This window comes from Opisthocomus hoazin, chromosome 3 (assembly GCF_030867145.1).
Source record: "Opisthocomus hoazin isolate bOpiHoa1 chromosome 3, bOpiHoa1.hap1, whole genome shotgun sequence".
Taxonomy (NCBI): domain Eukaryota; kingdom Metazoa; phylum Chordata; class Aves; order Opisthocomiformes; family Opisthocomidae; genus Opisthocomus; species Opisthocomus hoazin.
Genome location: NC_134416.1, coordinates 49,655,938 through 49,669,837, shown reverse-complemented (window position 1 = coordinate 49,669,837; position 13,900 = coordinate 49,655,938). Strand labels below are relative to the sequence as shown.

The 13,900-nt window shown below is 46.8% G+C and overlaps 1 protein-coding gene across 1 annotated transcript in view; it reads left to right on the top strand.

Annotated features, from left to right (window-relative positions):
• The first annotated feature begins 1,831 nt into the window (after positions 1-1,831).
• MAPRE2 (microtubule associated protein RP/EB family member 2) overlaps positions 1,832-13,900 on the top strand; it is a 103,709-nt gene continuing 91,640 nt past the window's right edge. Inside the window, exon 1 of the mRNA XM_075416196.1 lies at positions 1,832-1,919. The gene's annotated coding sequence lies outside the window, so the exon portion shown is untranslated. The remainder of the gene's footprint in view (positions 1,920-13,900) is intronic.

The window sequence follows — 13,900 nt, the reverse complement described above, 5'->3', positions numbered from 1 at the left end:
GCACCTCCTCTTCGGCCCTAACCCATTCCCAAGGCAGGGAGGGGGTGGTCTCTCTTCCTAGCAATGGGAAGGGTTGGAGACCCTGTGCATACCCTCCATCGCTGCTTCCAGGCCACCCTTTCCACCAGTTAACTGGGACAGCAGATCTGCTGTACCAGGTCCAGATGGATTCTGTGCATCCCTAGGGATGTAGGACCCCATAGTCCATGCAGCAGGACAGGTCCTGTAAGCGCAGGGGAGAAGCTGGGTCTTGGCCCTGCTCCATCCCACAGAGCTGCTCAGAAGGGAACAGCTCTCTTTCCTCTAACATGCGTCATGCTTTCCCATCTGTAAAATAACAGGATTACAGCAAATTCGAGTTACTTACTTATTTCATAGCTCTGGGACTTCCCCCCCCCCCCCCCCCCAATTTTTTAATTTTGCCTTAATTTAAACGTGTCCTAGCATAGTGCCCGGGGGGAAATATCGCTTTGCATTAAGCGGGAGGGAAGGCTCCGCACCGTTTCTCTCCAAGCCCTGGTTGATACTCACCGTTACAAAAACAGGAAAGCCCATCCCACACAGGGATCGCCTCCCCCCAGCAGTCGTGGCCACACGGCCCAGCGCTTGGAACCAGAACACACCAGACTGAGCGCGGGCAGGGCTGGACCACCCGCCCATCTGCGGAGCAAGGAACTGAAGACGGGCCCTGGCAGCCCCCCGGGCTGGCTCGGTTCGGGAGGGCCGGCGGGGTGCTCCTGGCGTGGGGGCCACGGCCCAGAGCCCGCCGCAACCGGCGCCTCCGGCTGCGGGGCGGGCCCCGGCGCTCGGTCCCCCGGGCGGGTCCGGCGCGGCCGAGCCCAGGAGGGGGCCGCGGGGACGGGGGGCGGGGGGGACCGGCCGAGAGGGGCGATGCCGCGGGGGCTTCCAGCGCGGGGAGCGGCGGCTCGGGGGGAGCCGCGGGGGCTGCGCGGCCGCCGGGGGACTCGCGGCGACCGGGGCCGCCCGTGCTGCTCCGGCAGCGGCCAGGGCCCGGGGCGGGCAAGGCGGGCGCGGAGCTTGGCTTTACGCCGAAGACGAAGGGAGAAAAGGAAAAGGAAGAAAAAGAAAAAGAAGGGAGAAAAAAAAGAAAAAGAGAAAGGAAAAACGAAAAAGAAAAACAATTAAAAAGGAAACGAAAAAGAAAACGAAAAGGAAAAGGACAAGAAAAAGGACAGGAAAACGAAAAAGGAAAAGGGAGGAAAAGGAAAAGGGAGAAAGCGAGAAAAAGGAAAAGGACAAGGACAAAGAAAAGGAAAAGAGATAAAGGAAAAGGGTAAAGGAAAAAGGAAAAGGGAAGGCGGAAAGGGGATAGGGGAAGGAAAGAGGGGGAAGGAAAGGAAAAGGGAAAGGAAGGGAAAGGAAGGGAAGGGAAGAGAAAAAAGAAAGGAAAAGAAAAAAGAAAAGGAAAGAAAAGAAAAGGAAAGGAAAGAAAAGAAAAGAAAAGAAAAGAAAAGAAAAGAAAAGAAAAGAAAAGAAAAGAAAAGAAAAGAAAAGAAAAGAAAAGAAAAGAAAAGAAAAGAAAAGAAAAGAAAAAAGAGAAAAGAGAAGAAAAGAAAGAAATTATTTTTAAAAAGACTAAAAAAATAAAAATAAAATAAAAGTAAAATACAAAAATAAAATGAAATAAAAATAACTGACTGCTAATAAATGGTAACACTAACACAACCAGGCGTGTGTTGGTGCCCTGGCTGCCCCGTGCGTGGAAGCGCCGCCGGGTGGGATACTCCCACTGGGGGGTGGGGGGCAGGGCTCCGTCCCGGGGTACCGGTGCCGTGCGGTGCCCGGGGAGGTTCGCGTGGCGCCTCCCGCGTGGGGCGGAGCGGAGCGGAGCGGGCGGACAAAGCCGGGCTGTCAGCGGGAGAAAGGAAAAGCGGCGGCGGGGGAGCGGAGCGGGGCAGGTGAGGAGAGCTGCGGGGCTTTTGCCACGCTGGCACCGGGGGTGGGCGGGGGGCTGCGGTGCCCGGCGGGGGGGGCACCCCGGGGGGGGAGGCAGGGCCTTGCCACGCGTGGGCGGCCCTTGAGGGGAGTGGGCGGCTTTGTGCGACGCGGGTGAACGGATCGCCCCGCGGGGGACGGGTCGGGGCGTGCGTGGGGCGCCCGCAGCCCCCGACCCGTCCCCCGCGGGGCGATCCGTTCACGCGTGGGCATCTCGGGGGGGGGTGGAGGCGGTGCTGAAACGATCACTTGACTCGAACCGAGCGAAAAATCTCAGGAGCGTGGCGATGAGTAGCATCACCAGAGAGCAATTCGTATTTTGGGGGTCGGAGGGCCCTGTCTGTGCGTTCGTGTCGCGGAGCGCGGAGTTGAGAAACGCCAAGAGTTGTCGGCTGGCTCCGCAGCGGCGTTGTGCCAAAAGCTGACCACCCCGTGAATCCAAAATCCTGTCGGCGTATAACCAGTTCGCACGTCGCCGCTGAGTTGGAAACCTCCAAAACAGCTTCTGGTAACGGCAGCTTGGAAGGAGCTTTCCCTTGGCGTGCTGCGTCTAGGGAAGCTCCGTGACGAAGAAATCCCATTCCGGAGAACGCACCTCAAAGCCTGGTGATTCAGCACGCTGCCTTCAGCGACCAAGCGTGGCAGCTCCTGCGAGGAAGGACGCAGCACTACGGGCAGAGATTAACCCTACCTGGAGCTGCGAGCTTCCTACGCGGTAGGGGCACGTGTGAGGTTGGGGATGGAGGTGGAATTACCACCAGTGTTTCATCTGAAACAGCTTCTGATTATTCAAACAAACAACCCTCTGGTGATTTCTGTGGTGAGTGAGTGATAGCCCTTTTTGGTACTTTACTCGCTTCCCAAAGGGATATTTGCTTCTTATCTGTGGTGCCAAACTGTGTTGCAAATGAGTTGAGGCTAATAATCTAAGCTCCTAACTTAACACAGTGAGAAATCTAAAGCAGTAAAGAAGGTGAAAACTTTTTGCAAGAAATACTGTAGCAATTTCGCTGTGTTTTAAGAGAAGATAAACCCTGAGACAGAGATGACATTTTAGCAGTGGAATAGCAGAACAGTATTTCAAACCAAGCATCGTACAGCTTAAAGGTTATTTTGCAAGAGGCACTTGCTCTTTTAAGAGTCTGTCTTGAAGTCAAGTGAACTGTGTAAAAACTTCTACAGGAACAGCGTCGCAGGGTAAATCTTTCAGTCGGGGTTCTGACTGCACTGACAAAGTGCTAAGTATTTAGCAGAACCATCTCAAGGGCATCTTGAGATATTTATTATTCAACAGCCGTCTGAGCAACTGTAAGTGCTGTCATGTCAGGATGGCCAGGTCATGGGCCAAGTGCTCTCCAAATCCTTGATGTACACTCGCTGATTCCATCTCTTTTCCCTGAGGTACAGGGACTCCTGCTCTAGCTGTTATTTATGTCTCTACTCACACTACTGGACATGTGGGGCGGGCCTTCGCGCAAGGAGTGAGGAGATACAAAGAGCACAAAATGTCTTTGTCTCACACAGGGGTTGTCCACAACCACTGCTGAGGTTCAATGGCTGCTTGTTAGTAAAGCCCTTGCAGTGAAAATCATCCCCAAAGTGGAGGACAGGAGGGTTACGACCCCTTAACTCGCCTACTGCCGTATCCTGGGGGTGCAGTGTCCGAGTTACGGGAAGCGCTCTGTCTTCCTAAAACACTCAAGATTTATGGTGCTGCTGCTGCAATAGTGAAGTTTTATACTGTCCCTAGCAGAGAAAGCTGACTGAGATGCTACATAATCTGTTTAAATACGACCATAGTCTTCAGAAATGACTAGCAGCTGATAAATCTGACTTTTCCCAAGGGCAAGTGTGGTTTTCTTCAGTCTGCCTCAAAGGCAGCCTGGGGAGTCCATGAGCTACTTCAGCTTCACAAGCAGAAAAGGATCAGCTTGGTGAGAGAGGGAAAGAGTCAGACACAGCAGCGTACAGGGCAGTTAACGTCTTGTGGGCTTGGTGCCTATGAGACAGCTGCACCTTTTGGAGATGTTTGAGAGACAGGAAAATATGGATATTTTCTATGGCCCGGGGTGTGCCATGGCAGGTCGATATAACTTGCTCAACTACACTCAGACTGTATCAGAACGCCTGGTGTTGAATATGGTTTGGTCATCTGGGGTGTCTTCTGCTTGTTTAAAACTTTTGGCAATTGGCCACTTACCAGGTACCAGTTCTTCAAGGTTAAGTCTTCCTGTAGCGTGCCTCTTCCCCTGAGAAGCAACCGGGACTCTCACGCCATCGCTTTTGCTCCTCTGGCAGGAGCAGCTTCGGGGACAGCTTATTTGGAAGGACATGGAGTCCTTGCAAAGTCTGATGGAGGTGACCTAGGTGTTGGCAATGCTGACTGCTGGTGTGGGGCTGGAATAGTTATTTCAGCCCTATGATTTCATTTGTAATGTCCTGGTTTAGTTTTAGTTGTCTGATATTCTAAAGCAAAGTCCTCTTCCTGATAAAACTCGCAGATCAGGTTTCTTTCAGCTCTTTCAAGTCTAAGTGTTTTCAACTCTTTATCCTTGTCTCTTCAGGCTAATACAAAGCACTGTTCAGATATTTTTCTTTGTTTTTTGGTTTTTTTTTGTTTTTTGTGGTTTTTTTATCATGCTTATTAAATATTTGGAGGAGTTGTTATTTAAAAAAACAAACACCACCACCACACTCCCAAATGTGTATTCACAAGAATTCATCCTCAGTTAATATTTGAAAAAAAATTCGGGGGGCTTTCAAAATTACTAAAACTTTTGCTAGAACATGTCATTCAAATTCACCTTTATCCTGGCCCTGCTTGAGCCTAGCAACATTGAAATGCTAATACAGTCAAGCTTTTAAAAAATAGCTTCATTCCAGAAGAGGGGAAACATTAGACTAACACAATTAGGTGAGTGGAAGGTATTTTTCTCTCAGGCATCTCTGGAGAGTGACACTGTACCATGTTAAAAGCTGTAAGCGGTTATTTTGGACAGAGCTGGGCAGGGCCGGGGTTTGGGTGGTGCTCGGGAGGGAGAGCTGCAGCTGGTGCAGGGAGCCCTGGTGGGACCCGGGTCGGTGGCCTTGCTCCGAGGTGCTGGCAGCCCAAAGACCAACCGCTGCATGGTGGCACACGTCTTGTTGTTGGGTGAGGTTTAAAAGGGATCCTGAGTCCTTCAGCACCTTTGTATATTTAATTTATTTACTTTTATGCAAGTGTGTACAGGTATATAAAAATCAGTCCTCCTTTGAGGACAGCTACAACTGCCAATGCAAAGTCCTTTCTCAGCGACGAAAAGGTGAGGTGATTTGGGGAAATCCACGTACGGCTGTGCATCCATTTTTGTCACGGGGCAGCTGCGGGTCCTCCCTGCCGTCAGTCTCTACAGCGCCCACCTCTAGGAGCAGTGAGCTTAAAGACTGAGCTCCGACAGAGCAACGGGTGCTCTAAGGGCAGCAAGGGAAACTGTGGGGTTTAGTCTGTCTGCGGGGAAGGTGAGTGGGGAAAGAGCCTCACATAAGGTGGTTTTTTTCCATGAGGTTTGAAAAGTCACTTCATGGTCTGTAAGGAAGCAGCGGTGACTCCTCTGCATTTGGGAAGGTCAGGTGAGGGAGGAGGGGGCTGGAAGCAGGGCTCCAGAGAGGGGAGGGAAGAATGTAAAATCTGAACTGCAGGGAAAGGATCCTGAAAACAGGAATGCTCTAGGAAAGCTGTCAGGGCAAGCATGTATCACACTATTGTCTAACTGGATCTCAGAACAGTTTCATGTTGCATTTGTCCCCAAAGAGCTGCAGCATAGCCCCAGCGCACAGTCGCAGGACGGGCAGGACTAAGGCGCAGGCCTGTTCTGGGAGCACTGCCCAGCGTCAGCAGGCAGCAGCAGGGCTGCCCTGAGCTGTTTTTTTTATGACTGTGTCCAAAAAGTGTTTTAAAAAGGCTGAAGAAAAGAAACCCTGCTGTCTAACAGAGCCTCTATAGCAAGAGCAAGGCTTCAGGAGGGGCAAGTATGCTCAAATCTGATCATAGAATCATAAAATGGTTTGGGTTGGAATGGACCTTAAAGATCATCTAGTTCCAACCCCCCTGCCATGGGCAGGGACATCTTCCACTAGACCAGGTTCCTCAAAGCCCCAGCCAACCTGGCTTTGAACACTTCCAGGGAAGGGGCATCCGCAGCTTCTCTGGGCAACCTGTGCCAGTGCCTCACCACCCTCAGAGTAAAGAATTTATTTCCTATATCTAGTCTAAATCTGCCCTCTTTCAGTTTAAAGCTTTTACGCCTTGTCCTGTCACTCCATGCCCTTGTAAAAAGTCCCTCTCCAGCTCTCTTGTGGACTCCCCTCAGGCATTGAAAGTCTGCAACAAGGTGTCCCTGGAGCCTTCTCTTCTCCAGGCTGAACAGCCCCAACTCTCTCAGTCTTTCCTCACAGGAGAGGTGCTCCAGCCCTCTGATCATTTTTGTGGCCTCCTCTGGACCCGCTCCAACAGGGGCAGGGGGCTGAGGGCTCCAGAGCTGGACGCAGGAATCCCGGTGGAGTCTCAGCAGTGCAGAGTAGAATCATAGAATCATAGAATTATAGAAAGTTTTGGGTTGGAAGGGACCCCTAGAGGTCATCTAGTCCAACCCCCCTGCAGTGAGCAGGGACACCGCTAACTAGATCAGGTTGCTCAGAGCCCCGTCCAACCTGGTCTTGAATGTTTCCAGGGATGGGGCCTCCACTGCCTAGAAGGGCAGAATCACCTCAGAGATTGCCCTGACACATGTGCAGCACCTCACACTTGGCCTTGTTTAGCTTCATGAGGTTCGCACACCTCTCAAGCCTGTCAAGGTTCCTCTGGATGGCATCCCTTCCCTCCAGCATGTTGACTGCACAACACAGCTTGGGGTCGTCAGCAAACTTGCTGAGGGTGCACTCAATCCCACTGCCCATGTCACTGACAAAGAAGTTAAATAGTGCTGGTCCCAAAACCAACCCCTGAGGAACACCACTCATTACTGTTCTCTACTTGGACATCGAGTTGTTGACCACAACTCTTGGAGTGCAACCATCCAGCCAATTCCTTATCCACTGTCAAATCCATTTCTCTCCAATTTAGAGACAAGGATGTCATGCAGAACAGCGTCTAACGCTTTGCTCAAGTCCACGTAGATGACAACAGCTGCTTTTCCCTCGTTCAGCAACTCTGTAACTCCGTTGTAGAAGGCCACCAGATTTGTCAGGCATGATTTGCCCTTGATGAAGCCATGTTGGCTGTCACCAGTCACCTCGTTATTTTCCACGTGCCTTAGCACAGTTTCCAGGAGGATCTACTCCATGATGTTGCCAGGCACAGAGGTGAGAGTGGCTGGCCTGTAGTTACCCAGGTCTTCCTTTTTATCCTTTTTTAAAATGGGGGTTACATTTCCCCTTTTCCAGTCACTGGGAAATTCACCGGACTGCCATGACTCCTCAAATACAATGGTCAGCAACTGCTGCCCTAAAGAGAGAACAGTTCTTCACAGCAGTCTGGTAAAGATACCTGAGGGTGGTGAGGAGGAAAAGGAGGAATGGTGGAGAAGATGAAAACATGCCAAAGTTTGTAGAGAGCGCCTTGGTGATCCTGGTTGAATGCCTCCTCAGTCCCAGAAACTCCTGCATCTTGTGCTGAAGTGTTTTGCATTCACCCAGCTTCATTCCACTGAACCTTGAATGATTCCAGATTTCAAATTCGTCCTGTTTAAAGCTTAAGAATGGTTCTGATGCTTTTTGGGAGCCTAACCTCTAATGCAGTCTCTTCTGAGAATGGCTCAACACATTGCCTTTCCACCTTGTAGGAAGAAGCTAGTAGTATTTCTTCAGCAAGGCAGTTTCAGATATTGAGTACAACATTTACTGAAGTTTACTCTTTTTTCCTTAAGGGATAAAATTAGTAGGGTCCTCACACTGGATAATCTACCATACACATAAATGAGAAGCTTTCAGGTTGATCTAATTAGCAATGCCAAGCCACATAAAAATAACAAGTTGCCAGAGCATACAAATCCTGCATAGATATGACAGGTGAGAAGGGAAGAAGGATGTAACATGCAGGTCTACCAGCTATAAACTTCAGGCACCTAAACTGTTTTATTCTGGTAAATCTCAATAGAATTGTTAAAGTCAGCAGGGAACAATCAGTCTCTCATTTCACCGCATGGTTTCATTGTGCAACATCTTATGCGAAATGGCCAAATATCTTCCCAGGCTACTCCTTCCGGAGGAATTTTATTAAAATAGGCTTTGATCTAGTAACCACCTTATGTGTCAATTAACACTGGGTTGAATATAGAGTAGTAGCAATCTCTTCATTCAATTTGAACCACATTGCAAGCAAAGCAGATCAAGTTTTATCAAAGGAAAACAATATGTTTTGTTTGGCTTTACAATATTCAGACGAAGTATGAACACTGTGACTAAACGCATTCTTGAAGCTTCATTGCAATATGGCACTTGAAACTGAGCTTGGATCTGATGACTCATCTCTGCTGGGAATGCGGCATCCCTTGATGAGCTTGTGATCCTAAATCCAAGAATGTTTGTAAGCCAGAGGCAAAGACCCAGACTAAGAGGCAAAACTGAAGCAACGGATGAATACCTCTCTTTATTTCCATCAGAGTCTTGAGTTCTTCATGTCTGATATTAGTTCAGACAACATTGTCTTGCAGGAATACCTGCAAATGCAAATATTTTTTGGCAATGTTTAGGTCTTGTGGATTTAATGGCAAAAAAAAATACACTTCCAAACACCTGCAAGCGTTGTCTGCTTTGCTTTGTAAAATTGGAAATAGCTCATTGGCAGATGGCATGAGCACATCGTTAGTATTAATAGACCTATACACACAAAAAGAGGGCAGGTGACTTCTGTCTATAATTAAGCTAATCACAGAGGCAGCAGAGAGCTCCTGTCTTATCAGGGTTACTTCCTAAGCTCCAACTACTAGACTGCACCAACAGAGCAAATACTTGCCTTGGCAACTGGTGCTTACACAGCATTATCTGCTTTGGGGTTTCCCTGGGGTGGTTAGTGGCCAGGGTAGGACACCCCACTCATGCAATTCTGCTCCACTTCAACAGGTCAACCTGCAAGTCTGCTGTAAAGGTAAATAATTTAGTTACTATCACACACTTGGATATTTAAATACCCTGACTTGAATAACAAGTGCAACGTATACAGACTAAACCTTAAAGATGTTCATTTAATTTTTTTTTTCTGCTAACTTTTACATCTTTTTCCTGCAGCTCAAGTTCTCAGACATTATTAATTGCAGTAACTTTTTATGGTCAGTTCTAGTCTACTTCTTTCAACTCCGTTAACACTTTAACTCCCTCATGAGCTTTGGTGTAAATCATAATCATGAGAAATAGTTACAAAAAAAAGCAGGAAATTTAGAGATACGGGAGACTAGACATTGGCAGTTGGTTGTGAACGTCTTCTTGCCTTGTTAGCAAGCCACAGGGAATTTGCTAGGAATACACATTTCTGCAGGGGAAGCGAGAGTTGCAAGGTGCAGCTGAAAACAGTCTGAGGACCGTCAGAGGAAAACTGAGTTTGCTGAGGTTTGAACAGCAGCTCTAGGTTGGCTGTCTCTTGGAAGACATCTGAAGGGCAGATTAAATAATGCCAAATGACACAAAAAAAATGCTGTTGAGAAAACAAAAGGTCTGGGCTTGCAGCCACTTCGGGGTTGTTGTTTTTGTGCCTGGAAAGAACCCCGCACCCATTCACTGCTGCTGCTTCAGCTGCTCCTCCGACACAACACAGATAATAAAGAATGTGAAAAATTTTTCACATTCTTTGTTATCTGTGTTGTGTCTTTCTGCCCTTAGCTGCATCCTGACTTCACCACAAAACTAGCAATCATCGTGTTAGTTTGCTTATTTCCTTCCTCTGCCCTGTGGACTGGACCACGTCCTATTATCACAGGTTAATAAGCGTGCAGGCCAGTTTGAGTTGAAAGGGGGACCTTCAAGGTCACCTCGTTCCACGCCCCATTCCACGGGCAGGGCGAGGAGAACCCGTCCTTGGGTGGGCTCGAACCACCAACCTCCCGATTGTGCCACAGGGACTCCCTGGCCACTGCCCAGTGCCCTTGCTGGCGCAGGTTGCTGCTTGCGTCTGCCCGGGGTGCCCCAGCACGGACCCCCGCAGCCCTTTCCTGCCGAGCAGAGTCCCGCTCACTGCCTGGCTGGCTGCAGCCATCCTTGCTCCAGAAAGCAGATGTGGTTTTTAGGCTTGCCTTTGCCTGGTAGCAGCTGGCAAAAGAGGATGACGTCGATAGAGATGGGTATGACTGAAGTGCCTCCTCAGCAAGGTCTAGCCCACTCGCCGCTTGCTTGCAACTGTGTACTCACTCCTCCTAGTTACGGCTGCTAAAATATGGTCTGGTCAACTAAGCTTTAGCAGTTTCCTCCGGTTATAATGGCAAAAAATGTGATTGCTCTTACAGCTCCCCAGCGCTGTGCTTGCCAGCAGGACAGTGATAAAGCAGTTCTGGCAGACAGTGCAGGTATGCCCTTATAGTTGCAAGAGGTGTTGACGATATTCAGCAAATAATATTTATTTATTTGTTTTCCACATGAGGGGTTTGTTAGGAGTGAATCCCAGGCACTGGGCATTTTCTCTCTTAATTTTATTTGCTAGCTGCTGCAGATCAGACCGTCCTCAGCTTCAGCATTTCATGTTTCAGTACTGGGGTATGGTTACTACCATCTGAAACAGCAGATCCTTTGAAAGTTCAAGCATCATCTCTGGTATCTTCCGAGTCCTCTGTTTCTGAACAGAGCACGGTTTCAAGCCCCAGCCTAGGAAGTGCATCAATACAGAGTTGGCTGCACCGAGCACAACATGCTAGTGCTTGTATCTTGATTTCTGGTTTTGCCAGTCTCCCGTGACAGTCCTCCTCCCCTCTCCCACACCTCTGGAATCCCCCACCATGCCTGGGGAACATCCAATTCAGAAGTGAGAACTCAATCAAGGATGTCAGATCTGACCTGTTTTGTCAGTCATCGCTGAAGTGGATGCTGTGCGCACCTCTGCCAGAGGACTTCACAATGGTAGGAAAGAAAATTACCTTGTCTATATTTCTCCCAACTCTACATTTAAACAGAACTGCTTTCTTCACTTTTGCATGTTATGTTTAATTTTTGAACTCACCAGGATGTTGCCTTTTTCCCAGAATCATCAGACTTTCTGCAAAAGGTGAAGTGGTTTTATTACCCTTGGAGAACATTGCAGAATTTTTGCATTCACGTACAATAGAGCATCAGATTAGACTTTCAGCCACAGAAATCGGCATCTGTCCTTTAAATATGGATTTTAAAGTAAAAGATTCTTTATCTTGCCTGCAGAGGTACAGAAGTAATTAAAAGTGAATGCTGCAGTTTACTAAGCAAAATTTCTTGTTGCAATGAAGGTGGCTTTTTTCCTCCGTCTGACACTCTGAGAGGTGGGGGAGGGGAAGAACAGGCAGTGTTAAGCTTATATTCTATTTTTATGGTAGAATTTTCACATGGATATTTGTATTTTAAAGACCATTTAGCCTTTTCAGACAGAAATGGCCTGGTACTGTGCAAAGGGATAAATGTTCTTCTAGTAATACTTTAGTTTTGATTTGGCCTGAATCACTAATTCTCAGGAAAATATCTCAACTCTTCATATCAAGATGGAACAATCACTTCAACTTAAATACAGGAAATGTTGGGCATAATAGCCATTACTTGCACAGATCTTGTTAACAAGAGCATAATTTCCTAATCACTCCCTTGAAAGCAAACCCAGATGATAGAAGCATAGTTGAGCTCCTGCCAAACACCTCAAGAACTCTGATTTCACACCCAAGATCCTGCAGGAGTGCCAGGATAACCTCAACTATTCAGTGAAAAAAAAAACCCAACCCTTAAGCACCATGCTTATAGTTTCTTATACTTGTATTTTTAAATACAAAAACTGTCAATTGGGATGGTACAAAAACTCGAGTAAGAAACAAGAGTGCAGGCATCTAGATGTGTTTGCACTACACAGCAAGGCGATACACAACTCTGCAGGCAATAATTGCCTTAGTGACAACATGCTAGTCCATCTCCCCATCCTCTTGAATTAGGCTTCAAGAAAAAAGAAAGTTGACCTTTTCTTTTTAAGATGTAGAGTAGTCAGTGGACAAAGGAACAGATTCTACTTTTTATTGGTGGTGGTCCCTCTACAGCAAAGACATGTGTGTGATTTAATGAGGCATGCAAAGGGCTTTGATCTTGCATCATCTTCATGACGTGAGTGATGAAAACAGGAGTCTTCAGTGGTGGTGGAGGCTCTTGATATGTTGCCGTGATGTAAGAGGCAATTGCTGCAAGTCCATAGATGCGTTGTTTTCAATATAATGCATCTCTAATACAAATAAAAAATAAACGCTGTTAGACTTCCCTCAGGTTGTTACAGCGGTGCTTCTAAAAAGCAAGCAGTTGAGCAAGTTCACTCACAAAATGTTTGTAGACCATGTTGCAGGAACTGCAAATATTAGAGACAACTTTCATTTTATTTATCAACATTTTTCCCATTAACTTGTGAAACTATCACCTAGTTATGTACTTTTTTTTTTTTTTCTAAACAGAACACATGACAGGTTGACATAATTATTATCTTGCTCCAGAGGAGTTTTTTATAGGCTCTCAGAGTTTCTGGGTGGGATGAAGGGTGGAGCTAGTCATTTAGCCACACCCATGGTGAGGTTATAAAAGGAAGTTTTCTAGGAGAAAGCCCTTTTACACCAGTCTGTGACACCTGTGAGTTCTTTTAACAGGATTTTATCTTTAAAAACAAAAAAAATTCCTACTATGTCAAGGCCTCATAAAGGTTCCCATAGTGGAGATGCTCCTCTAGGTGCATCTTTGAAGCAGCAAGGTAAGGTAAGTCATGGAGTCTGCTTTACTACTTTAGTTCATTTTGCACATAATATTTCTGTGGTAGAGAGCCGAATATTAGCGTAGTTTAAAAGGTCTGTATTTTCTCTGCCATGCATAATTGGAGTTTTGTTCTCCATAGCTTTATATTCCTGTAGCAGTAACTCAAATGGAGATAAAACAACCAAAAAAATCCACGCCCAAATTTATTATAGTTTGGAGAGGTTGCTATTTGTCATTGGGTGGTCAGGCTTTCAAGACTGATGACTTTGAGGGCTAATTTGCACCACCTGTGCACAGCACTAAGGTTAATGTGGTGGTTGTAATTGTGCTGCTGTTTGTAAGGCACACCACTATTAATTTCTCAAGCATACAAATAAGAGATATGCTATGCTTTATTGCACAATTGCCGTGACTCAGTCATGACTTTTTGGTACACCCATGAATCTTGCCATATTTTTTCATTTATACTGTATCACAGTTTCCCTATGCATACATGCAAATAATTGCTTAGAAGCTCTTCTGTTCAGCAGAGGTCTCATGAGTTACTGTGGAAGTCTCTCAATGAGATTAGGTGCTATAAATATTTGTTTGCTGTTGAACACAGGTGTTCGTGTTGGTACAATAATTCTGCAGACAGGTCTGTATCAGTTTACAAGATGACTGGGTGAAACCTTTCATAATCATCAACTGAAGTCAAAAGCATTGTTTCAAAAAGTGTTGGTGACAATGTAGGGTGTGTAGTGTGGATGTGTCAAGAATACTGGTCAGCATAAAAAAATGCCTGTCTCATTACACTTGTTACGTAGCTCTGGGCTTATTGCTGGTGTGATGCTAAAGTGGCGTTGTAAGGAATTGGAGAGAGGGGAATGAACTTTAAAAATACTTTTTAAGAGCTCCTTTCAGGCCCCTGGAAAAATGGAAGAATGTCTGGACTTCTCTGAAAACTTCATAAGCAACCAGAGACAGTTGTCTTAAAAGTTAACTTTTTCCTCTAGTTACTTTATCTGTACACAACTAGGTCAGA